The sequence below is a fragment of the Zophobas morio genome, unplaced genomic scaffold (assembly GCF_036711695.1).
Source record: "Zophobas morio isolate AGI-343-1 ecotype UQ-CSIRO unplaced genomic scaffold, CSIRO_AGI_Zmor_V1 ptg000012l, whole genome shotgun sequence".
Taxonomy (NCBI): domain Eukaryota; kingdom Metazoa; phylum Arthropoda; class Insecta; order Coleoptera; family Tenebrionidae; genus Zophobas; species Zophobas morio.
Genome location: NW_026972117.1, coordinates 16,329,756 through 16,354,198, shown reverse-complemented (window position 1 = coordinate 16,354,198; position 24,443 = coordinate 16,329,756). Strand labels below are relative to the sequence as shown.

The following is a 24,443-nucleotide window of genomic DNA, read 5'->3' as shown; positions in this document are numbered from 1 at the left end:
GTGAAATTGAAACATCAACGCTTTGAAAAATTGGAAAAACGAAAAATCGAAAAATCCCAAAATTGAAGTCAAAAGGCCAAAAAATAAAAAAGTTGAAAAATTAAGAAATTGAAGTATCAAAAAATTATAGAAGAAAAACTGAAAAATCGAAAAATGTAAAATTTAAGAAATCGAGAAATTGAAAAATCTAAAAGTATAAAAATCCAAATTGAAAAATAGATAAATTGAAAAATCGAAAAATGGAAAAATCGAGAAAGAGAATAACTGATAAATTTGGGAAATTAAACAATCCAATCATCGAAACCTCGATAAATTGAAAAATCGAGAAATCGAAACATCAAAAATTTGGAAAATCTAAAATTGATATTGAATTGAAAAATAGAAAAATTGAAAAATCTATAAATCAAAAAATCGAGAGTCGAAAATTTAAAAATTTGAAAAATTAAAAAATAGAAAAATCAAAGGCCTGACACATCCAGAGATCGAAAAATCTAAAATTTATAAAACGAAAAATCAAAATATTGGGAACTTGCGGAATCAAAAAATTGAAAAATCGTGAAACTGAAACACCAAAACGTCGAAAAATTGAAAAAAAATTGCAAGTCGAAAAATCGAGAATTCCCAAAACTGAAGCATTAGTCAAAATCAAAAGACCAAAAAATAAAAAAGTTTAAAAAGTAAGAAATTGACATATGTATCAATAAATCAAAAAATAGAAAATTGAAAAATCGAGAAAAACGAGAAATCGAGAAATTTAAAAATCTAAAAGTAATAAAACCGAAATTCAAAAATTGAAGAATTGATGAATCGAAAAACTGAAAAATAGAAAAATTGAAAAATCGCAAAGCCGAAATGCCGAAAAATGGAAAAATAGAAAAATCAAATAACTGATAAATTCGGGAAATCGAACAATCGAATTCGAATTTATCGAAACCTTGATAAATCAAAAAATTGAAACATCAAATCAAAATATTTGGAAATTGAAGAGTCAAAAAATTGAAAAATTGTGACTCTTCAATTCAACTCAACGTCGAAAAATTGAAAAAACGAAAAATCGAAAAATACCAAAACCCCAAAAACTGAAGCATCAGTCGAAATCAAAATGCCTAAAATAAAAAAGTTGAAAAATGAAGAAATTGAAACATCAAAAAATCGAAAAATTGAAAATTCATAAATTTAAAAAATGGAAACATTGAAAAACTGAAAAATCTAAAACCTAAAAGCCGCAAAATCGAAACATCAAAAAATTGAATAATCAAAAATTGAAATTGAATCGAAAAACGGAAAAATCCAGAAATCAAAAAATCGGAAATGTTAAAAATTTGAAAAATTAAAAAACAGAAAAATTGAAAGAAAATCTTTATATTTATAACACGAAAAATTAAAATATTCGGAAGTTGAAGAATTAGAAAATTGAAAAATCCTGAAATCGAAACAACGAAAAGTTGAAAAATTGATAAATCGAGAAAACGAAAAATCCCAAAACTGAAGCATCAATAAAAATCAAAAGCCAAAAAATAAAAAAGTCGAAAAATTAAGAAATTGATGCATCAAAAATCAAAAAATTAAAAAACAGAAAAACAAAAAAACGAAAATTGATAAATCGATAAATCGAAAAATTCCAAAACTGAAGCATAAATCTGAATCAGAAAGCCAAAAAAAAGTCAAAACATTACGAAATTCAAACATTCAACAAAAAATCGAAAAATTGAAAACTGAAAAATCTGAAACCGAGAAGTCGAAAAATCCAAGGTCGACATATCAATACATCAAAAAATTGAAAAATCTAAAATTGGAATTGAATCGAAAAACTGAAAAATACAAAAATCAAAAAGTCGAAGTCGAAAATTAAAAAATTTGAAAAATTGAAACACTGAAACATCGACAAATCGAAAAATGTAAACTTTATAAAACGAAAAATCAAAATATTGGAAAGTTGAAGAATCAAAAAATTGAAAAATAGTAAAATCGAAACATCAAAAAGTCGAAAAATTGAAAAATCGAATAACCGAAAAGTCGAAAAATCCTAAAAGTGAAACATCAGTCAAAATCAGAAGACCAAAAAATAAAAAATCCAAAAATTAAGAAAAATAAACATAAAAAAATCGAAAAATTGAAAAATTAAAAATTGAAATTGAACGGTAAAAATAAAAAAATCGAAAAACTGAACAATCCAGAAATCAAAAAATCGAAAGCAAATACTAAAAAATTTGAAAAATTAAAAAACAGAAAAATTGAAGGAGAGAAACGTCGAGAGATCGAAAAATCTTTAGATTTATAAAATGAAAAGTTAAAATATTGAAAAATTGAAGAATTAGATTTATTTTTCTAATTCTTCAATTTTCGTGAAATCGAAACAACAAAAGTCGAAAAATTGAAAATATTGAAAAATCGAGAAATCGAAAAATTAAGAAATCGAAACTTCAAAAAATTTAATAATCGAAAATTGAAATTGAATCGAAAATAGAAAAATTAAAAAACAGAAACACCAGAAAGTCGAAAAATTCATAAATCGAGAAATCGAAAAATCCCAAAACTGAAGTATCAATGAAAAACAAAAAGCCAAAAACTAAAAAATCTAAAACCAAGAAGTTGAAAAATCGATGAATGGAAAAGTCGAAAAATCTATGAATCGAGAAATCGAGAATTCGAAAAACCGACAAATGGGAAACTTATGAACGCCAAAAATTAAATTGAAAATTTGAAAAATCAAAAAAATTTAAAATCGAAAAATTGAAGAATCAAGAAATCAAAGAATCATCGAACTGAAATACGGGAAAATCTAAAAATCTAAAAATAAAAAAATCGAGAAATTGAAGAATTGAAAAATCGAATATCCGAAAAGTCGAGAAGTCGAAAAAGTATTATACAATTTTGATTTTTTTTCCGAAAACCTCTAGGATAAGGAATTCAACAGGTAAACCACAAATTCAAGAATATTTTGCTTTTTAACATTGATGATATACAATTGTACAGTTTTTTCCAAAAATCTGGACGCCTAGGCTAAAAACTCAAACCACAAGTACGTTATTTAAAAAATTTTAATAAACAGTTACTATTGTAAAATTGGGAGAATACGTCATTCCATTGTCAATTAATTTAATTAATTAAGTAATTTCTGATATTATCTGTCTAATAAAAATCTACACAGACAGCGGACAGACAGACGTAGTTCCAATTTAAGGTTAAATGGTTCGTATAATTAAAAGTCTTTATTTTTCAATATTTCTTTTGTGTTTAGGTTATTACTAAGAGTAATTAAACTTGTCGAATTTTATGGTAACTTCACACAATGGCTTGTTTAACACTCCATTTCACCCAATTGAGCAAAATGTTCAAGGTCTTCAATAAAATTGTAATGTACACCTAGTTCGTGTAGGTATAAAAATAGCGGATGTTGGAATGAACAACTTTATGATATATCTTAGATACGTGATATCGCTTTCTCAAAATACGAGAGAGAGAGACAAACGAAAAGTGTGTTCCTATTTCCAACCTAAATCGGTGATGTCATATAAATTCAAATTTGTGTTGGAACAACTTTATTTTTATTGTATTATAATATCCAATAAAATGTACTTACAAAAATGAAAGAAATCTAAAAAACAATTATTCAACCTCGTGCGAAACGCTGAAACTCGTCAAGGATATTTGAAATAAAAATCCACCCTTTAATGACCAACACTTTCAACGCTCATTGCAGGACAATTTTTGCATAAAGGTGCCGCCACCGTGTTAATTACCTAAAAGCTGATACGCTTGAGATGTCCATTTGAAGCTCGTTGCGTTTACGGAAGATTATTTTTCATTACCGGTGTATCCACGTTAAAACGAAATGATTTGAGTTACGAGCTGCTTTTGTAAACTCTCCAAGGTTTTATTTATTTAACTCGAAATCAATACTCTTTAACAGTAAGATGTTATTCCAGTGCTGCCACCTACGCGAGCTGTGTTCATCTACACGGCATTTGATGCTGATAACAAATTAACACACCACACCCACCAGACATCATCCTTTTGATTAGTTCATGGTCTTTATAATTAAATGTCTATTAAGTTGAAAAACTTTCGATCTGATTGACATTTTGAAATAGGATCAGGAGATATTAGATGTTGATTTTTGTATACAGTTGGAAGAATGTTTAAAAGGATAACTGCACATCATGTTCATGTTAGGTTTGGTAGATATGGCGTACAGATTGTGCAACTGAATCTCAAATTAAACATTTTTCTCTTTGTTGGTTAAGAGTGAAGATTGCTTTGTGTTGTCACGTATGCATACATTGAAGACATATTGTTGAGTCTTAGATTATGCAGCAGTGATTAGGTAAACTTGACTTTACAGCTGTGACGAATTTCTTGAGGTATTATTGCATTGTTGAAAGTACAGGTAAAGATTGTGGGTTTACCTGAACAACAGTGACGGGGCTAGAAGGAGGTTTGGTCTTTCAATAAGTAATAAAAATAGCTACTTTTTTTGTGATATTAATTTTCATTATACGAAAAAGTGAAGTTAAGTTGTGAATTTTCATGAATTAGAAAGTTAAATAGATTCTAAATGATTGAATTACTTCAAAAGTATAGTTAAAATATTAATTTAAATCTTCGAGTGTTGTTTTGAAGTCAAAACCACCCAGAACTAGTTTCGTTTGCCCATTACGCCACCAAATTACATCGGTCGTCTCTTATTAAAGTCGGTCAAAACATGTTGAAAATCATAGATCTAGGAAAACCAGATGATTTGTTTTTGTCAGATTTACACCATGTGACTGAAACGTCAAATTTAAAACATAACGGTCAAAATACTGTCAAACGTCGAAACAACAGTATAATTTTATTGTGAACAATGGATTAAAACAATTGGTTTAAACTTCCCTGGACAGAACTTTCCTCATCTCTGAAGCATAATCTAATAAATCCAGTTTCCTAGATAAATTACAAAGGTTGTACAAATTTTATTTTATTCTAAGTTAACTTAAAAACAGGTTAAACACAGCATGCTGTATGTTTCAAATGAGTTTTTCATAATAAAACCTTTGACTAAGACAAATTAAAAACGAATTAATAAACCACAAATATAACAACATTTATAACATTTAAAGAAGATTTTCTGAGTAAAATTTTGGAATCATGTCATCAATTTGTTCCTAAAACATTCCTAAAATTTCAAAAGAAGATCTATATTTTCATGCTCAAGAATCACTAGCTTAGGCTTGCTAAACAAGTAAAAATATTGCAAACAGTCTGCAAAATAACTTCAGATGTTTTCTTTTCGGACAAATTTTAAGGAAAGTCAGAGTGTAAACAAAATATTATTTTCTTAAGAGTAAATCAGCTTAAAAATCGCACAGAAAATCATATATTGTAAACTCACTTTTAGAACATACGATTTGTGTTTTGGTTTCTTCGCGTTTTAACATAACCTAAATTGTGGTTTGTTGTACTTTTCGGTCTAAAAATCACCCCGTATAAATAATCTACATGAAAATTTTAATTCGTATGTAGTACAGTAAAAACACCGTGAGAAGTATATCTATTTGCGGTCTAAGATGAGAGCACTCTGAAAAATGATCTAAGGTCTAAGGCATATTAAAATTTATAAAGCAAAAAATAAAATAAAATTGAAAAATAAAAAAAATTAAAAATTGAGAAATTGAAAAATCGGAAAAACGAAAGCTCAGTTGAAACATCAAAAAATGGAGAAATCGAAAAACTGGAAAATCGGACAATGAAAAGGTCGAAAAATACAAAAGTTGAAACATCGTAAATTTAAAAAATTTATAGGACTATATTCCTATATAACAGTTAAATTAAATAAACATAGAATTCTTTGAAATGACGTCATCAAATTGTTGGTGGGGATCACTAACAAAATTTTGGTTAGCATTTAACCATCTACATAATATTTCTAATATACATAGAAAATTTGACCACAATCGGTCCAGCAGTTTCGGATATTACGTGTCTAATAAAAATAGATACAGACATCAGACAGATAGACAGACAGACAGACAGAGAGACGAAAACAGGAGAGATCATGAAACGTCGAGAAAATATAAAGTGAACATTCGTCCGATGGACTAGTTTACGTTCGGGAAGTAAAATCAAAAACTTGAAAAATTGAATAACTGAAAAATCGAGGAATGGAATCATTGAAAAGTTGAGCAACCCAGAAATGCGAAAATCTAACAATCGGAAAGTCAAAAAATCTACAAATTGAAAACTTAGAAACGCCAAAAATCAAAAAATTTAAAAGTTAAATATTTAAAATCAGAAATTTGAAGAATCAAAAAATTGAAAAATCGTAAAAAATTGAAATACGGGAAAATCGAAAAATAAAAAAAATCGGGAAACTGAAAAAGCGAGTATTCGAAAAGTTGAGAAATCGAAAAAGTGTCATACACAATTTAATTTTTTTTTTCAAAAATCTCGATGTCAAAGAAAAAAATTCAACACGTATTCATAAACCACACGTTCAGGACTGTGTTCCTTTTTAACATTTAAATAATATTTATGGGACAAAATTGCAAGATTTCAGAGTATTCGATTTTGGAATTTCAAAGTTAAATTGTAAAATACTATAAGTACAGTTTTGTTTTTTTTCCCAAAAATCTGGACGCCTAGGCTAAAGACTCAAACCACAAGTACGTTATTTTATAAAATTCTAAAAATATGAAGGGTTGATTTTTGAAAAATTTAGCTTGAAAATGTTTTTTTTAAGATTTTGAAAACTTCCATTCTTTATTTTATTAGTTCTGGAAAAGTTATTGAAATTTTCGGCCAAATGAAGCCGAAATTAACTTTTAGAAGTCGAAGTCTTCAATAAAATATCTTTAGGTGTTTTTCGAAGGGTATATACTCGAAAAACAATAAAAAAATCAGATTTTTGGAAAAGGGATTGATGGTCCCGGACCAAGATTTTTGAAAAATTTGGCTTGAAAATGTTTAAGTATCTTGAAAACTTTCGTTTATCAATTCTGGAAAAATTATTGAAATTTTCGTAGAACTGGAGCCGAAAATAACTAGTACAAGTCGAGGTTTACAACAAAATAACTTTGGGTAAATTTCGAGGGGTATACACTTGAAAAATTGTCAAAGAATTTGTTTCGAAAATTTTTAAAAAGTGGCTTAAAATTTCTGAAAAAATTTTGGGAATTCATTTCAACTTCAACGAGCTGAATCTAAGAACGTAAAGGGCTGCTAGTCCCGGACCAAGATTTTTTAAAAATTCGACTTGATTTTTTTTCAATATCTTCAAAACTGTCCTTCATTTTACGTTTCTACAAAATTGTTGGAATTTTCCAAGTAATGAAGTCAAAAGTAATTTGTACAAGTGGATTTTACAGCATTGGGTTTTGCAGTCAGCGTCAAAGTTAAATTGTAAAATACTATAAGTACAGTTTTGGTTTTTTTTTCAAAAATCTGGACGCCTAGGCGAAAGACTCGAACCATATGTACGTTATTTTATAAAATTCTAAAAATATGAAGGGTTGATGGTCCCAGACCAAGATTTTTGAAAAATTTGGCTTGAAAATGTTTTTTTTTTAAGATTTTGAAAACTTCAATTCTTTATTTTATTAGTTCTGGAAAAGTTATTGAAATTTTCGAACAAATGAAGCCGAAAATAACTTTTAGAAGTCGGAAGTCTTCAACAAAATGTTTTTAGGTAATTTTCGAAGGGTATATACTTGAAAAACAAAAAGAAATCAGATTTCTGGAAAAGGAATTGATGGTCCCGGAATAAGATTTTTGAAAAATTTGGCTTGAAAATGTTTAAGTATCTTGAAAACTTCCGTTTATCAATTCTGGAAAAATTATTGAAATTTTCGTAGAAGTGGAGCCGAAAATAACTAGTACAAGTCGAAGTTTACAACAAAATAACTTTAGGTAAATTTCGAGGGGTAAGTATACACTTGTGGCCTAAAATTTCTGAAAAAATTTTGGGAATTAATTTCATCGAGCTGATTCTAAGAACGTAAAGGGCTGATATTTTGAAAACTGTCGTTCTTCATTTTACGTTTCTTCAAAAAATGTTAGAATTTTCCAAGTAATGAAGCCAAAAATAATTTCTACAAGTCGATTTTACAGCATTGGGTTTTGCAGTTTTAAAGTTAAAATGCGAAATATTCTTATTCAATTTTGTATTTGTTTTTTTAAAAAAATATGTGTGGTAAAAAATCGAATCAGCGAGAATTCGAAAAATCGATAAATCGAAAACTTAGAAACGCCAAATATTGAAAATTTGAAAAATGGAAAAATTTAAAATCAGAGATTTTTAGAATCAAAAAATTGAAAAATCAATACTGAAATACGAGAAAATCGAAAAATAAAAAAAATGAGAAATCGAGAATGAAAGTTTGAATAATACAGAGTTTAATAAACTGAAAAATCGGGAAACCACAAAATCGAATATCCGAAAAGTTGAGAAATCGACAAAGTGTCATACACAATTTGGATTTTTTTTTTCAAAAATCTCGATGTCTAGGATAAAAATTCATAAACCACACGTTCAGGACTATGCTACTTTTTAACATTTAAAAAAGTTAAATTGTAAAATGTTATATAGTTTTATTTTTCCCAAAAATCTGGACGCCTAGGCTTAAAACTCAAACTACAGGTCCGATATTTTATAAAATTTAAATTACATTTACTGTTGTAAATTTGGAAATTTCGTCATTCCATTGTTAAAAAATGGTCTAGGGTTGTTTAGACAGAACTTCCCTAACGTCTGAAGTACAGTACTGTCCAGCTTTTTCAAAAAATCATAAAACTTGATTTTACTTTCTTTTTTTTATGACCTCCATAACTCAGAATAAATATGTGTATACAGTGTTAAAGTCGAGGTAAACACAATAAAAAATAATAACAGTACTATATTTCTAAATTTTCGGGGGAATGGGGCAATTTGATCAATAAGATAAATTTCTCATTTATTTTGAGTCACCCCGTACTGTAAAAATGGTAAAAAATTATGAATGCACTCATAAACAACAAGCATAGACTCTTAATATTTTGTATGATTTATGGAGTAAAATTTTGGCATGACGTCGTCTGTTTTTTGGGAGGGATAAATGGATAAATTTTGATTGACGATTTACCATGCTTACGATAACTTTAAAACGTCTGCAAGATTTCACATCGTCCGGTTTTGCAGTCCGTAGTAAAATCAGACATCTGTCAAAAAATGTGTAGTCGGTAGATGTTGCAATTATGTAAAATATACAAATAAATAATAGACCAACATATTTGTCCATACTATGTAAACAAATGTACGGCAACATAAAATACAAGTTAAATTTTCTGTGTACTTTACAATTACCATTTTAATTCTTTTATTACACCAAGTCTTGTTCGATTTTCATTTTGTTATTTTTCTTGTTGTGTACTGACCTTCTGATAATTGTTGTAGCAGATGTGTGACAACATAGGTGTCGGCATGGGTAACAAGTAGGGCTACCAATATTAATTATCTCATTAAAACTAAACGGGTTGCGAGGTTTTAATTAACCTAACTAGTAGTGGATTTATGCAGCTTCGGCGGATATTATTTCAAGAGACTCGAAGCTCTACACAAGTTGTCCAATAGAGTGACATTTATCAATATTAGCTAGCACCGTTTTAATTTGCAATTTCCGTGTGAGGTTCACCTGTTGTATCAAAAATAATGCTCCTATAAAATTCCGATTTTTTTAGTTTGTAATGTTGTCTACAGCACGATTAGAACTTAATAATGGTTATTGTTCCAGGTTTGTAGCAGTTTTGACGTTCTAACGATAGATGTGATGCATGTGCGAGGTACAGGTAACAAGTAGTGCTACATATTAAAATTACCAAACAGCTTGTAAGGATTTGATGTGCCACTAACCTGAACTGGGCTTACGCAACTTAACGGACGTTTTTTCCCGTGACGTCACCAGAGGTTATCGTCAAATCGTTACTAAGCAACATTTTCACCCACCACCTACAGCAGTTGCGGTTGTTGTGCGGTATCATTTTGGCCTGTCATACCCAAATTAATCAAAAATTCCCGCCGGATTTTTCTAGTTAGCACCTGAAAACAAGCCGCGCCGTCTGCGACGTCTCGTCCATATTTAATGTCCAAATTTCCTGATTTATTAACCCACCAAGTAGTTCTCCTCCGGGCGATTTGCATGCCGTCCCAAACCGCAACTAGCCCGTAACGAATCCGGCGATGAATACAAATGAGTCTGGATCAAGGCAGAAAAGTGCCTTTCCGGTGCTTCTGTTCCCACGCTTCGCCGCCGAGTCTTCGGCTTTTCTCGAAACTGACTCAAAATCAGGAATCTGAAATGTCACGACTTTGCGTTACCCACCTTTCTAAGCTTGCATAATTTAATTACTTTGTAATTACGGCTGGGAATTTTTTCCTGCCGACGGAGGTTGATGTAGCTCGAGACAAGGCAAAAACTAGATAAACTTGACTTTTGAAAGGTATACGGCACTTACTGGAAACTGCACGGTCGGCTAAGGGAGGGTGGGGCCAGATGGCGCTCAATTTTTTTTACAATTAACTTTACGAAAAATAAAAACCAGAAAGTTAGAGTCGTCAAAATCGGTAAACTACAGTTTTAGATCTAGATGGACCATAACGTTGACTATTGTTCCACCATTTTTTTTCAATCAATCTTAGTTTGTCTTAAGAGAACCATTGTTCTTCTTATCGTTTTTTAAAATTAATTTAACACATTTTAAGAATAATCAAAAACAAATGTGCCCTCTAGCACTACTACCCTATTTTACCCACCTTCCCCTATATGTATTAATTTAGTGTGAGTTTTCTGAAGAAACGACGAGTCACTTTGTCAATTACTGGCGGAAAAATAGTAAATTATAAGGTTTTTGAGATGGTAGAACTGTAATTTTGTGCCAGGTTTTTTCAGAAATTCTTTTATTGTGTGTACGCATGTGTGGAGAAACAGCACTCACTTAACCAAACGAGTTGTAAGATTGTTGTTAGTTTCTTTTATTTGGTAATTATCTTGAGGTAATTATGATATTACTCTCAAAAAAGTACATAATTGACGAGGTAAACACACACGAAAACATCTGCAGCCAATCAGTTGTGAGACAATGAAAGAGCAGATTTTACAATTTTTTTAGGGTTTTTTAAATTCTTGAGATTTTAAAATTGCGTGTGAGGTATGTGTTATTATTTAGTTTTTAACGTCCCAGGTTTTTGCATATTATAAATGCTATTTAAATTTGATATCATAACATACTTATACACCTGTGGTTTATGAATTCGCCTTGATTTTTTCCGACAAAACTTCCCTCGCCATTTTTCTCAGTTTTTTGACCCGAAACACTAAACTTTGAGGTACATTTATTCGGCAATAAGCTTAAAATATGTTCACTATTTCGCGATGTCAAAGTTACATTGTAAAACGTAGTTATATAATTTTTATTTTTTTCACAAACATTTGGATGCCAAGGGTACAAACTCAAGACGGATTCATAAATCACACATGTAGGAGTATATGATTTTATAAAATTTAAGGTACATTTTACAATTTTGGAGGCATAAACGAAAAAAAAATTGATTAACGATTTTTCATGCTTCAGTTTCAAAGTTAAATTACAAAACGTTATAGAATTTTGATTTTTTTTCCAAAAATCTGGATGCCTACTACAATTTAATTATAGCATTAAAGATTATTCCAAATTAAAAGCGATGCCCTCATTAAACCTTACCTATATTTATTGTCGTATAAATAGGAAAAACAAAAAGGAACCATAAAGATGATCCAGAAATTCAATCTTTTTTTCTCAGACTATATTTTAAACATACATTTTTTTTTAGCAACGATTTTAGATTTTTGTACAGGTAATTAAATTTTCGGTTCCATACAATTTACCGTCCTTTGACCTGGATCCGTTTTTCGGTGGACGGTCAAAAATTGAGTGAGTTCTGAAAAATTAAGATTTTTGAAGAAACAAAAAAACGAAAAATGGAAAATGCTAAAATTTAAAAACTTGAAAAACAGAAAGATCGGAAAATTGAAACATCGAAAAATCGAACATTAAAACATCGAGAAATCGAAAAAATGAAAAATCCAGAAACCTAAAAATTGAAAAATCGAAATAGCCCAAAATCGAAAAATCTAAAAGTTGAGAAATTAAAAATTTAAATTAAAAAAAATGTAAAATCGGAAAATTCGAAATCTCGATAAATCGAGAATTCAAAAAGTTGGTAACACTGAAACATTGAAAAATTTAAAAACCGAAAAATCGAAAAATGTAAAATTTAAAAAAATCGATAATTTTCCGACAGGAAAATCGAAAAATTGTAAAATCAAAAACCTGAAATATCGAAAAATTGAAGCACTGGAAACATCTGAAAATAAAAAAATCCAGGAATAGAGAAATCGGAAAATCAAAATACATATCGAAAAATCTAGAAGTCAAAAGGTCGAGAAGTTGAAAAATCGACGAATCGAAAAGTCCAAAAATCACAAAATCAAAAAATAATCAAAAATTTAGAAACGCCAAAAACGCAAAAACTGAAATACTGTAAAATTGAAAAAACTTAAATTCGGAAAACTGAATCGAAAAATTGAAAAATCGTAAAAGTGAAATGTGGGAAAATAGAAATCGAAAATTTGAGAAATCGAAAACTTGAAAAATTAGAAAATCGAGGAGTTGGCAAATTGACAAATTTAAAAAACTGAAAATTTCTAACACTGAAATATCGAAAAATTTAAAAATCGGAACTTCAAAAATCGAGAAATGGAAACATCGATAAGCCAAAAAACAAGTTTGAAAAATTGAAAAACCGAAAAATTGTACAATTTTGACTTTTTCCAAAAATCTCCACGTGTAGGATAAAAATTCAACACGAATCCATACACCACAATTGCGAGGCTATGTTAAAAATTTATTCGACAAGATTGTAACATGATATCAATTCTTGGGGGGGCTTCATGAACGAATAAATTCTGATTTATCAATGATGATAAACTGGAAAACTGTACACAATTTTTTTTTCCACGAATCTGAATAAAAACTCAAAATGATTCATAAACAACAAGTGCAGGAGTATTTTATAAAATGTAAATAACATTTACTAGTGTCAATTTTGAAGATTACGTCATCCGATTGTTGTAGAGATGATTAGCCAAATTTGATTAGCGTGTGACCATCTATACGATAATCCTAATACACATATAAAATTCGACAACGAGTTGCGAAGATTATCTGCCTTATAAAAATCGAGACAGACGATAGACAGTCAGACAGACGGAAACGGAGATCAATTTTTTTCCTTAGCGTACGCTCGGGAGGTAAAAATATGTATACACTTTGACATGGAAAAAAAAGACTCCAAATATTCCTGACATTAATTAAAATCCGTTCGTTCTTCTTATGGCTGTAATTATTTTAATGCATTGTTTTCTTAATTTCTCATAGTCATAACTGTATCCCCAATCACATACCCAATTTCGTAAGGGTTGCCAACACGCAACACAAAATCCGCTCCACGAGATAACAAAAACAAACGCTATGCTTCCGGATTCAGCAACTATGTTGATGTTTATTCTCCGGGTTAATTACCGTCTGAAAACTGCTTGTTTTCTACAAGTGTCTATATAATATGATACTGTACCGTTCTCTCTCCATTTGTTATTAGTTGAGAACCACTCGAACTACTCCAAGCGTTTATAGTGTTTATTCGGTAGCTCCAACATCGTAGGTTAGCTTTGATAGTTTCAACACGCGACGTTTTCCGTTCAATTAAACGCTCGAAATGAACGTGTTTGTTTTAGTTTGATGTAATTCGATGGAGAGTTTAACGTGTTATAGACCTATGATTAACATGTTGGCGTTTAACGGTTCCGGCTAGGCAATTACTGTAATTTCTTTTTCAAGTTTTTGTAGAAAACACCGAATTTTTTATAATAAGTAGTTGCCGAATTCGTGGCCCGGAGAAAGACGAAATTTAGTGAAACCGTGAAATAACTGCGCTTGCTACACAGTTTACCTTTGCTCGTTAAGTGGGCAGACGTCTGTTGTAACAGTGCGAAATGGAAAAATAATTTCCGGATATACCTATATAATTGGCCAAGGAATGCATTTTTTTTATCTTTTGTGTTTCTTCCTTCATTGCGTGCTTTTTTCGGTCTCTGCATTTACTTCTATGTTTCTATGGCTTTGAGAAACTCTTCTCTTGTTGTTACCCTTTTTTCTGTTTTGTCAAATTCTTCTGTTTCAATCTCTTTGACTAATTCCAACTGTTGTTTTCCCTCCTTATTTTCATTTTTATCTTTAGATCTTCTGCAGTGCCTATTCTTCCTCCTTTTTCTCCTAATCCTGCACCTATAATTACGTAGTCGTCATATTATTAGACGGAAATCTCCGAAACTACTGGACAGATTGTTGTCAAATTTTATACGTGTATCAGGAATATCGCGTAAAAGGTAAAACGCTAATCAAAATTTGGCCGATCATCCCCACCAACAAATAGGATGACATCATCTCCAAGATTTACACTAATAAAAAATTATTAAAATTAAAATTTTATAAAATAATAAATATGAATCTGTGTTGAGTTTTTACTACACGCTTTCATATTTTTGAAAAAAAAAAAAAAACAACAAAATTGTATAACAATATTTTGCAATTTAACTTTGAAATTGTAAAACCCAATGCTGTAAAATCCACTTGTAGAAATTATGCTTGGCTTCATTACTTGTAAAATTCCAATAATTTTTGTAGAAACGTAAAATGAAAAAGAACGACAATTTTCAAGATATTGAAAAAAAAGAAGTCGAATTTTTCAAAAATCTTGGTACGGGACCATCAACCCTTCATATTTTTAGAATCAACTTGTCGAAATGCATTTCCCAGAATTTTTCCAGAATTTTTAGGCTAATTTTTAGTTCTTCGATTTTTCAATTATTCGATTTTTTTTTAATTTTTAATATAACAATTTTTCGATTTCTCAACTTTTCAATACATATTTCACTTTCGGGAATTTTCGTTTTTGGATTTTTAAAATTTTCGATATTTTATATTTTTATATTTTAGATTTTTCGGTTTGTCGATTTCTCGACTTTTCGACTATTCGATTTCACGATTTCGGAATCTATTGAATTCTCTGTTTCAAAATTTCAATTTTTCGATGTTTCGATTTCTCGGTTTTTCAGTGTTTCGATTTTTCAATTTTTCGATTCAGTTTTTCGAATTTAAATTTTTTCGATTTTACAGTATTTCAGTTTTTGGCGTTTCTAAATTTTTGATTATTTTTCGCTTAATCGATTTTTCGATTTGTCGATTTTTGGATTTCTCGACAATTTGACTTATAAATTATTCGATATTTTGATTTTTCCTGTTTTCGATTTCTCGATTTTTTAATTATCACATATTCAATGCTTCAATTTTTCGATTTTTCAGGATTTCGATATTCTGGATTTTTAGATTCTCGAATTTTAGGTTTTCAGATTTCTTGGATTTTTGTTCTTTCGAAACTTGATTCATTGAATTTTCGATTTTTCCATTTTTGAATTTTCAATTTGTTTGCTGTTCGATTTCTCGATTTTTCAATTTCTCAGTCCTTTGATATTCAAAATTTTCAATTTTTCAATTTTTCGATGTTTCGAAATTTCTCGATTTTTTTTGTTTTTCGATTTCTATTTTCCCACATTTCATTTTACGATTTTTCAATTTTTCGATTCAGTTTTTCGAATTTAAATTTTTTCGATTTTACAGTATTTCAGTTCTTGGCGTTTCTAAATTTTTGATTATTTTTCGCTTAATCGATTTTTCGATTTGTCGATTTTTTGATTTCTCGACAATTTGACTTTTAGATTATTGGATATTTTGTTTTTCCCTATTCTCGATTTCTGGATTTTTTGATTATCAGATATGCAATGCTTCAATTTTTCGATTTTTCAGGTTTTTGATTTTCCAATTTTTCGATTTTTCGACATTTCTATGTATCGATTTTTAAATTTTTTGGTATCTCGTTTTTCCGATGTTTTAGTTTTGGGATTTTTCAATTTTTTGATATTTGTGTTTGTGATTTGTCAATTTTTTGATTTCTTAGATTTAAAATTTTTAATTTGTCGTCTTCTCATTTTTTTTATTTTTTTTGTTTTTCTGTTTTTTAAATTTTACATTTTTCGATGTTTCAGTTTTACCAATATTTCGATTATTCGATTTATCGGGATTTTCCAATTTTCCGATTTTACTTTCTTTTTGTTTAAATTTTTCAGTTTTTCAATTTTTCGATTTTTAAATTCAAATTTTTCATTTTTTCAAACTTTAATTTTTAGAGTATTCGATTTTGGGCTATTTCGATTTTTCGATCTTCGATTTTTAGATTTTCGAATTTTAGGTTTTCCGGTTTCTTGGATTTTTGTTCTTTCGAAATTTGATTAATTGAATTTTCGATTTTTCCATTTTTGAATTTTCAATTTGTTTGCTATTCAATTTCTCGATTTTCCAATTTCTCAGTCCGTTGATTTTCAAAATTTTCAATTTTTCAATTTTTCTTTCCATTTTTCAGTTTTTAGACTTTTCCCAATTTTTTTTACTTTTCGGTTTCTCAAATTTTTAATTCCATTCTTCAATTTTTTGATTTTTAAATTTTCTGTTTTTCCGAATTGTTATTTAGGCCACTGGTTTTTACTTCATAAACACGTCTATAGACACATATACAAATAGTAATTTTCAATATTGAAAAAATTATGTAGAAATTTGTGTCATAATTTTATTTAGTAGTATTTTTTTTATCTCGCCCCATTTGTATCAAATGTGTCAAAACTTATATCTAAAGATATTGTATTGTTGGCAAGGCCTTGATAAAAACGGACACCCAATCGTGACTCATTTAGACTTTTTGTTTACACTGTTGTCATGGAAACCGTGACCATGAAATCGGGTCACATTTGAAACAGCGATCGCTAGAGTATTCCACTACGGGAATTCATTTTCATTCTGCGCAAGTAGAAGTGTTTGATTTTAAATAAAAATAATGAATTCAGTTGAATATTTATTAAAAAATCGTCCTCTGTCTTATGACGATAAAATCGTAGTGAAAAATTTAGGCAGAGCCACCCTCGATTTATTGATAAAAAAAGTTCTGTGTTGTGTCTCCTCAGTAATGACTTAAAACTAAAGGTTTGTGGACAAATACTTTTTTACTTTTATTGAATCTATTTTTGTATTTATTTCCGTTACACAATTTCATCTATTAATTGGTAATAACAGCGTGTTTTATATCTTCATAGTTAAAAATAATTTTAGAATGGAGTTCTCAAAGAATTAAACAACTTGGGTCTTTTTTATTCCTGATAAATTAATGCGATATCAAGGAACTGTATATTATCTTAAAAAGTTCTACTTCAAAGGCGAAGGAAGTCCTGAGCAAATATTATTATAATTTTTCTACTTATTTCCCGAGTGTAACCCGTTTCCGCTTGTCTGTCGTCGAGTCTATTGGTACAAAATTATTCCGGAACTATTGAACTTATTTAATTGCAGTTAAAAAAAAAGTTTGCGTCGATATCGACATGCGTCATGCTAAATGGAACTTCCTCATTGAAGCTAAAAATAATGACGTTTGCAGAATTTCAAGATCTCTGACTAACTGCCTAAATCAAGTAGAGTGATCTACTAGAGGTTAACAAAATTAAATTTAATAGATTTTGTCGGTAATTTTTTGTGTAAGCTTAACTGCACTCCATTTATTAGTTTTCAAAAAAATTTTAAGAATTTCTTAAAAGATGCATAGATAAGAAAACCATTTGAACAGTTGTAGTTCTGCAAAGACAAGCTTATCTTGTCATACTCTTATCAAACGTCGAAAGATTTGCATATAATTGTGGAACACCTGTAAATAATACACCTACAGGCATTATTTTTTGCAACTACTTATTTCAAAGAGTCACTTGTTGCACAGGTTGGTTATATTATCATTTTATTCCTGCTTTCTATTTATTGCATGATTATAAAGTGCTCCTACTTGCCGATGTCAGCAAATGATTATTATAGTTATTGTTATTAATATTAAATTATGGTAACCGTACTTATTTGAAAAGCAATAATTTACCGCGCTTTCCCCACACCTCCACACAACACAAATCAGAAACCACGGAAGCATTTTTCCCACAATCCCCCTCAATTACCCATCTTTCCAAAAAAACCTTCCCCCGCACCCATCGCCAACCCAAACGCCAGCTTAACCAGCTTTAACACTAATTAACCTCCATATCCTTGGAGCGTGTCGGTCTCAACTACCATCAAGGTAAATGTGCATTAAATATGCGTGCTCTTATGTGTTCGATCCTCGCTCATGACAGCCGAGCGCCCATTTCCCCGTCCGCGTTTCCATCACACACCCAGCCTCCTCCGATATTAGAAGGTAAATGGGCGTAATTAAATAATTACAACGTCTAATGGACTGTCGATAGCATTTGTGAATAATTTACACCGTGACCATTAAATCGGCGCTAATTAGTTCGAAGAAATCCGGCGAAGATAAAGCGAACCTCCCCGCCGCGCGCCATCGTCGCCGACATCCCCCACCACCGATCGTCACATGTTAAATTTACACGAAGCGCGGATTTACGCAACGGACAGGTGACGCTCTGGGCTGTGGTTCCCAAACTTTTTTGAAAAGAGAGCGCCTTCTGGGGGTTTTATTGGCGACCACTTGTCTTCATGTTAAAATGTTCACCGATTTACTCTAACTTTTACTGTCAGTTTGGTGTCAGGATTAGTATTATTAGGTTCAATTTTGGTCGCATATTTTTGACTTCGTCCCACTGTTAAATTTACTCGAAGCGCGGATTTACGCAACGGACAGGTGACACTACGGAAATAGCAAGATTCGATGGGTCGACGGCCTTCCTGTTGCACTTGGCTTTTATTAAGGCGGCTCTGGAGCCACTTGTCATTTCCATGGCGTGCTAGATTTTGGCACGAGATGGGTGGGTCTGGACGGATTGTGGTGGATCGGTGAGGCGGCGACGGGTATTTTTGGATGGAACAGTATGGCCGGAAGTCGTAAATAGATAATAAAAATGGGAATTTGGTTCGGGTGATGGAGTGTTCGATGGCAGGAAGCAAATTGGTGCGATTATTAATAAGGAGGTTTTTGGTAGGTCGTTGGCAACGGCATCCATGCGTGAACAGGTTGAGCAAATAATCGGTTTTTAAAATGAAAAAAAAAAGATATGAAGTTATTCAAGTTTTGAATAAATGCATAGTGGAATATTATGCAATTTTTTATAAAGTTGCAATGTATTATATATAAAACTGGTCATTATTTTGTCGCCAAAGGGTAATTCAAGAAGCTCGATAAGATCCGGTAACCCTCTACAGATTGCTTGCAATCTCAAGGTAATCTAAAGAAGTTACAAACTGTTCATGAGTCTTATCGGATTTTTTGATTTTGGAATTTCAAAAGAAACCTTGTCACAGTGTCAATGGTTTACGATTTGATATTTGATACATTTGATTGGAGATTTGTCAGTGGCGGCTCGTGACACAATTTGATTAATGTAGTTCGTTCATGTAGTTTTTCAGATAAACTGCAGTGTTTTATTGTACATTTCTCATAGGCAGTATAAATTTTATAATCCGATAAGTTGTATTGAATTTTTTGAAATTTTTAAAAATCGTGATATTTCAATTGTATTGATTAACTAATTCCGGAAAAAAAATAAGACTCATTTTGGCAAATGATCTACTCATCTAAGAAAATGTACTAGCCCCGCCCACCCACCCTTATTTTCTTAGAGGATATGTTATTTGCAAAAATCAGTCTCATACTTGCCAAGATATGACTGATTTTGGTAGATGACCTATTCTTTATTTTCTTAGAAGACTAAGTGATTGCCCAAAATGAGTCTTATTTTGGCAAATACTAGCCCGGCCCACCCGCCTTTTATTTTCTTAGAGGATAGGTTATTTAACAAGTGCTAGCCCCACCCACCCGCCCTTTGTTTTCTTAGAGAGTAGATCATTTGCCAAAATCAGTCTTATCGTAGCGAGTACTACTAAATTTTTCAGTTTTTCCATTTTTCAATTTTCGAATTTTTCAATTTTTTGATCTGTCTTTCGAGTTTTGATTTCTCTGGGCTACTGAAAAAAACTTTCAATTTTTTATTTAATTTTACAATTGTGGCAGTTTTCCGATTTCTCAATTACTTGATTTTTAAAATTATCGAGAAAATATATGTATATTTTTTTAAATGTTCGATTTTTGATTTTTTGTCACCGTGTTTTTGGAAGGGAATAAAGAGTAATTTTGACCAGCGATTTCCATGTTTATCGTAACTTCAAAACATCTGAAAATTTTCTTTCTAATTTTCAATTTTTGGATTTTTCGATTTTTCAAAATTTCGGTTCGAATAAATTTGTTTTTTTAGTAAAAAATCGAAAAATGACAAATCGTGAAAAGGAAAAATTGTAGCTTGAGAACCTGAAAAATTAAAAATCAAAAAATTCCAAAATTGTAAAGTTGAAACTTGAAAAATCAAAAGATTGGAATTAAAAATTGCAAAATTGTCAAAAAAATTATCAAATGAAATATTCAAAAGTTGAAAAATCTAAACTAAAAAAAAAAAATGAAAACAGGAAAAATTTCGAATTCGATTTGATAAGATTTGGTTTTTTTTTCAATTTTTCGATAATTTAGTTGTTGATTTTCCGATTATACACTTGTACAATTTTCCGATTTCTCATTTATCTGATTTTTCAATTTGTCATTTTTTTATTTTTAGCAAGTACTAGCCCCGCCCCCCACCCTTTGTTTTCTTAAAAGAGTCGGTCATCTGCCAAAATCAGTCATATTTTAACAATTACTATCCCCGCCCACCCACCCTTATTTTTTTAGAGGATATGTCATTTGCCAAAATCAGTGTCAACTTGATAAATACTAGCCCCAACAACCCGTCCTTTGTTTTCTTAGAGAGTAGATCATTTGCCAAAATCAGTCTTATCATAGCGAGTACTACTAGGTTTTTCAGTTTTTCGATTTTTCAACTTTCGAATTTTTCAATTTTTTGATCTGTCTTTTGATTTTTGGTTTCTTTGAGCAACTGAAAAAAACTTTCGACTTTTTATTTAATTTTACAATTATGGCAGTTTTCCGATTTCTCAATTATTTGATTTTTAAAAATATCGGGAAAATAGATGTTTTTTTAAATTTTCGATTTTTGATTTTTTGTCACCGTGTTTTTGGAAGGGAGTAAACAGTAATTTTGATCAGCGATTGCCATGTTTACCGTAACTTTAAAACATGTGAAAATTTTGTTTCTAATTTTCAATTTTTGTATTTTTCGATTTTTCAAAATTTCGGTTCGAATAAATTTGTTCTTTTAGTAAAAAATCGAAAAATGACATCTCGTGAAAAGGAAAAATTTTAACTTGAGAACCTGAAAATTTAAAAATCAAAAAATTTCAAAATTGTAAAGTTAAAACTTGAAAAATCAAAAGATTGAAATTAAAAACTGCACAATTGTCAAAAAAATTATCAAATGAAATATTCAAAAGTTGAAAAGTCTAAAAACTAAAAAAATGAACACAGGAAAAATTTCGAATTCGATTTTATAAGATTTGTTTTTTTTTTCAAGTTTTCGATATTTTAGGTTTTGATTTCCCGATTATACAGTTGTACATTTTCCGATTTCTCATTTATCTGATTTTTCAATTTGTCATTTTTTGATTTTAATTTTTTTTATCTTTAGCAAGTACCCGCCCCGCCCGCCCACCTTTTATTTTCTTAAAAGAGTGGGTCATCTGCCATCACAATCAGTCATATTTTTACAAGTACTAGCCCCGCCCACCCACCCTTATTTTCTTAGAGGATATGTCATTTGCAAAAATCATACTTGCGTAGATAAGACTGATTTTAGTAGATGACCTATTCTTTATTTTCTTAGAAGAGTAGGTGATTGGCCAAAATGAGTCTTATTTTGGCAAATACTAGCTCAGCCCACCCGACTTTTATTTTCTTAGAGGGTAGGTTATTTGCCAAAATCAGTCTTATCGTAGCGAGTACTACTAGGTTTTTCGGTTTTTCGATTTTTCAACTTTCGAATTTTTCAATTTCTCGCTTTTTAAATTTTCAATTTTTTGATCTGTCTTTCGATTTTTTACAATTGTGGCAGTTTTCCGATTTCTCAATTACTATTTGATTTTTAAAAATATCGAGAAAATAATTGTTTTTTCAAATTTTCGATTTTTGATTTTTTGTCACCGTGTTTTTGCAAGGGAGTAAAAAGTAATTTTGATCAGGGATTGCCATGTTTATTGTAACTTTAAAACATCTGAAAATGTTTCTAATTTTAAATTTTTGGATTTTTCGAATTTTCAAAATTTAGGTTCGAATAAATTAGTTCTTTTAGTAAAAAATCGAAAAATGACAAATCGTGAAAAGGAAAAATTTTAACTTGAGAACCTGAAAAATTAAAAATCAAAAGATTGGAATTAAAAACTGCAAATTGTCAAAAACATTATCAAATGAAATATTCAAAAGTTGAAAAACTTAAAAACTAAAAAAAAATGAAAACAGGAAAAATTTCGAATTCCATTTTATAAGATTTCTTTTTTGATATTTTAGTTTTTGATTTTCCGATTTCTCATTTATCTGATTTTTCAATTTGTCATTTTTTTTATTTTTTTTTTTATTTGTAGCAAGTACAAGCCCCACCCACCCTCCCTTATTTTCTTAGAGGATATGTCATTTGCCAAAATCAGTCTCAATTTGATAAGTACTAGCCCCGCCCACCCACCCTAATTTTCTTAGAGGATCTGTGATTTGCAAAAATTAGTCTTATACTTGCCAAGATAAGATGATTTTGGCAGATGACCTACTCTTCTAAGAAATCAAAGGGTGGGTGGGCGGGGCCAGTATATATCCCGACGTGCTGATTCCAAAAATATAGCGTGTTTTTGGCAACGGAGCAATATTTTCGGAAAATTCTGTGTGATATTCGAATTTTTTGAAATTTTTTAAAATTGCGATGGAAGATTCTGGAATGGAAGTTAAATTTCGAAAATGTTGACAATGGGTCGAAATTTGCATAAGGGAGATAATACGAATACATAATGGGAAATTTCATTTTTGAAAAAGTCATCTAAAAATTCTGATCAAATTCAGGGATATAGTTCCCGACGTGTTGATTTCAAAAATATAGGGTGGTTATGGTCACGGAGTAATATTTTTTTCCAATGTATCTGTGATCCATTTTTTTTTTTTTTTAATTTGTTTTCAGCAGTATATGAAGTGGTTGTTCAATTGCTTTTCAGCTTTTTGGGAAATTCTCTGATCCGAACAAATCGCTAATCCGACCACACTTTTCCCCAATTAATTCGGATTATCGAGGTTATTCTGTATAAAGCTAACAAAAGGGATTGGGCACACTGTAGTTTACCAAGTAAATCTGATTTTGGTTACAATGCACAACTTTTTGTAGAACTTATTCAATGATCCACGTTTGAAGCAAAAAAAGCCATTTATTTGTTCTTTTAGTGAATTATTTCAAACAAGTCATAATTTGTGAGAAGTGAAGTGTTGTTTATTTTTTTGTCATTATTATGACAGTTTAAGGTCACCATGACACCGTCAGTATGTAAATTCAAGTCATCTTTATACGGAAAGTATTACCAAAGTTTGATGACTTACATTTTAAAAATGTCGTTTTTTGTTGCTGTTTTATTTTTGTTTGTTGATTAGTTATTATGTCTACATTATTAACACGACAGGAAAAAAGCAAATGAGTAACAGCGTTTATTTTGTTGGCCTTTCTAAGGTCGTCGATTTCCACGAAATTATTTTTTATGCTAGATGATAAACCTCAAAATTAATTGTAAATTAGCATGACACATCAAATTTATCAGAACCAACACCACTAACAGCGAAAATTTCAAATCACCTAATAACGTAAACACCGAAAAAATTTGAACTGTCCGAGAGCCAGAGCAGATTTCGCAAATCTTTCATTCTTGTCACTCCACGAATCTATTTCTGCTTTTCAAAATTGTGCAGTTCACCTCCTGGATGTAAACCAAATGACAGCTAAATCATGTATCGAAAACTAGCCTTAGTTTGGAAGCTCTCCAAAACATAAATAGCCGTTAATAAAAATGAAATTTCACAGAAGTGTGAATCGGAAGCTAGAAAAGAAAAAGAACAGTTTCGCTAAAAATAACCCCAACCCAATTTTTCGCTTCCGACTGAACCCAAATAAAACAAATTTCCACCACGCAGTCTCGAGATTAATTACAAACAATTAACGACGCTATTGAATTATTATTTCCAATCAGTTGTAGGCGTCAAAATATGATTAATTGTGGTTTTCTCCTTGCAAATACGCACAGTATGCGGCTATGAATTATGGAGGCACCGTTGCAAAATCCCGGATTAGCCAATTGTTATTACATGGACATTAATTGTGTCCCTTGCCGACCGGACC

General features: G+C 30.4%; 1 protein-coding gene across 5 annotated transcripts in view; it reads left to right on the top strand.

Moving 5' to 3' along the window:
• The window catches only part of Fhos (Formin homology 2 domain containing), a 279,471-nt gene that overhangs the window by 131,394 nt on the left and 123,634 nt on the right, over nt 1-24,443 (top strand). The window lies entirely within an intron of this gene.